Source organism: Arachis stenosperma, chromosome 10 (genome assembly GCF_014773155.1).
Source record: "Arachis stenosperma cultivar V10309 chromosome 10, arast.V10309.gnm1.PFL2, whole genome shotgun sequence".
Lineage (NCBI taxonomy): Eukaryota > Viridiplantae > Streptophyta > Magnoliopsida > Fabales > Fabaceae > Arachis > Arachis stenosperma.
In genome coordinates, this window is record NC_080386.1 from 32066967 (window position 1) to 32070419 (window position 3453).

The 3453-nt window shown below is 37.1% G+C and overlaps 1 non-coding gene across 1 annotated transcript; it reads left to right on the forward strand.

The window, feature by feature from the left end:
* The first annotated feature begins 544 nt into the window (after positions 1–544).
* LOC130958542 (small nucleolar RNA R71) lies at positions 545–652 on the forward strand. The gene has a single exon (XR_009077656.1). It is a non-coding gene; the product is annotated as a small nucleolar RNA R71 (small nucleolar RNA).
* Positions 653–3453: the final 2801 nt, after the last annotated feature.

The window sequence follows — 3453 nt, forward strand, 5'->3', positions numbered from 1 at the left end:
ATTGCTGAGAAGATGATGGAAAAGGCTTGCCATTGCTAAACCTGTTTCTTCCACCATTGTTGTTGTTGAAACCTTGTTGAGGTCTCTCTTGATTCTTCCATGAGAAATTTGGGTGATTTCTCCATGAAGAATTATAGGTGTTTCCATAGGGTTCTCCTAGGTAATTCACCTCTTCCATTGAAGGGTTCTCAGGATCATAAGCTTCTTCTTCAGATGAAGCATCCTTAGTACTGCTTGGTGCATTTTGCATTCCAGACAGACTTTGAGAAATTAAATTGACTTGTTGAGTCAATATTTTATTCTGAGCCAATATGGCATTCAGAGTATCAATCTCAAGAACTCCTTTCTTCTGACTAGTCCCATTGTTCACAGGATTCCTTTCAGAAGTGTACATGAATTGGTTATTTGCAACCATTTCAATGAGCTCTTGAGCTTCTGTAGGCGTCTTTTTCAGATGAAGAGATCCTCCAACAGAGCTATCCAAAGACATCTTGGATAGTTCAGATAGACCATCATAGAAAATACCTATGATGCTCCATTCAGAAAGCATGTCAGAAGGACATTTTCTGATTAATTGTTTGTATCTTTCCCAAGCTTCATAGAGGGATTCTCCTTCCTTCTGTCTGAAGGTTTGGACTTCCACTCTAAGCTTACTCAATTTTTGAGGTGGAAAGAACTTTGCCAAGAAGGCATTGACTAGCTTTTCCCAAGAGTCCAGGCTTTCTTTAGGTTGAGAGTCCAACCATATTCTAGCTCTGTCTCTTACAGTAAAAGGGAATAGCATCAGTCTGTAGACCTCAGGGTCAACCCCATTACTCTTGACTGTGTCACAGATTTGCAAGAACTCAGCTAAAAACTGATGAGGATCTTCCATTGGAAGTCCATGGAACTTGCAATTCTGTTGCATTAGAGAAACTAACTGAGGCTTAAGCTCAAAGTTGTTTGCTCCAATGGCAGGGATAGAGATGCTTCTCCCATAGAAATCGGGAGTAGGTGCAGTAAAGTCACCCAGCACCTTCCTTGCATTGTTGGCATTGTTGTTGTTTTCGGCTGCCATGGATTCTTCTTCTTTGAAGAATTCGGTCAGGTCCTCAACAGAGAGTTGTGCCTTAGCTTCTCTTAGCTTTCGCTTCAAGGTTCTTTCAGGTTCAGGGTCAGCTTCAACAAGAATGCCTTTGTCTTTGTTCCTGCTCATATGAAAGAGAAGAGAACAAGAAAATATGGAATTCTCTATGTCACAGTATAGAGATTCCTTGAGGTGTCAGAGGAAAAGAAAAATAGAAGGCAGAGGTAGAAAATTCGAACTTATCAAAGAAGATGGAGTTCGAATTTTGCATTAAGGGATAGTGTTAGTCCATAAATAGAAGGATGTGAGAAGAAGGGAAGTAATTTTCGAAAAATAAGTAAAAGATTTTAAAAACATTTTGAAAAACACTAATTGATTTTCGAAAATAAGAGTGGGAAAGAAATCAAGTGTTTTTTTGAAAAAGATTTTGAGAGTAGAATTTAAAAAAAAGATTTGATTGAAAACTATTTTAAAAAAAATGTGATTAAAAAGATATGATTGGTTTTAAAAAGATGTTATTGAGAAGATATGATTTGAAAAACATTTTAAAAAGATTTGATTTGAAAACAATTTTAAAAGATATGATTTTAAAAATTAATGACTTGCCTAACAAGAAAAGATATGATTCAAACATTAAACCTTCCTCAACAGAAAAGGCAACATACTTGAAATGTTCAATCAAATCATTAATTGTTAGTAAGTATCTTTGAAAAAGGAAAGAAATTGATTTTGAAAACATTTGATTGAAAAGATATGATTTGAAAAAGATTTGATTTTGAAAAACTTTGAAAACTTGAAAAAAATTGATTTGAAAAACAAAATCTTCCCCCTTGTGCCATCCTGGCGTTAAACGCCCAGAATGGTGCACATTCTGGCGTTTAACGCCCAAAATACTACCTTTTTGGGCGTTAAACGCCCAACCAGGTACCCTGGCTGGCGTTTAAACGCCAGTCTGTCCTTCTTCACTGGGCGTTTTGAACGCCCAGCTTTTTCTGTGTAATTCCTCTGCTGTATGTTCTGAATCTTCAATTCTCTGTATTATTGACTTGAAAAGACATAAATTAAAAATATTTTTGGATTTTTTATAATGAGGAATAATCAAAATGCAACTAAAATCAAATAACAATGCATGCAAGACACCAAACTTAGTAGTTTGTATACTATTGACACTGACAAAATGAAAATGCACATGAGAAACAACAAAACACTCAAGTCAATAGAATTCAAAGATCAAAACAAGGAAATCATCAAGAACAACTTGAAGATTAATGAAAACACATGCATGAATTTGAAAAATGCCAGAAGAATAGAAACATGCAATTGACACCAAACTTAAAATGAGACACTAGACTTAAACAAGGAATATTTTTGGTTTTTATGATTTTGAAATTTTTTTGATTTTTCGAAAATTTAAGTGGAAAAAGGAAATAAAGATATCAAAGTTCTTAATGAGAATTCCAGGAATCATGCAATGTTAGTCTAAAGCTTTAGTCTAAAGGAATTAGACATAGCTAGCTAAGCTTCAGCAGGACATTGCATTCAAGAGCTAAATTGATGATGATCAATCAGCTTTGGTGATGATAAGAACATCACCTTGAAACACTAGAATTCATTCTTAAGAACTCTGAAGAAAAATAATACCTAATCTAAGCAACAAGATGAACCGTCAGTTGTCCATACACAAACAATCCCCGGCAACGGCGCCAAAAACTTGGTACACGAAATTGTGATCACTACAACTTCGCACAACTAACCAGCAAGTGCACTGGGTCGTCCAAGTAATACCTTACGTGAGTAAGGGTCGATCCCACGGAGATTGTTGGTATGAAGCAAGCTATGGTCACCTTGTAAATCTCAGTCAGGCAGACTCAAATGGGTATAGTGATAAACGAATAAAGCATGAAGATAAAGATAGAGGTACTTATGTATATCATTGGTGAGAGCTTTAGATAAGCGTATGAAGATGCCTTCCCTTCCGTCTCTCTGCTTTCCTACAGTCTTCATCCAACCCTTCTTACTCCTTTCCATGGCAAGCTCATGTAGGGTTTCACCGTTGTCAATGGCTACCTCCCATCCTCTCAGTGAAAATGTTCCCATGCTCTGTCACAGCATATGGCTAATCAGCTGTCGGTTCTCGGTCAGGCTGGAATAAAATCCATCGATCCTTTTGCGTCTGTCACTAACGCCCCGCCTGCTAGGAGTTTGAAGCACGTCACAGTCATTCAATCATTGAATCCTACTCAGAATACCACAGACAAGGTTAGACCTTCCGGATTCTCTTGAATGCCGCCATCAGTTCTCGCCTATACCACGAAGATTCCGGTTAAAGAATCCAAGAGATATTCACTAGAGCCTTGTATGCTTGTAGAACAAGAGTGGTTGTCAGT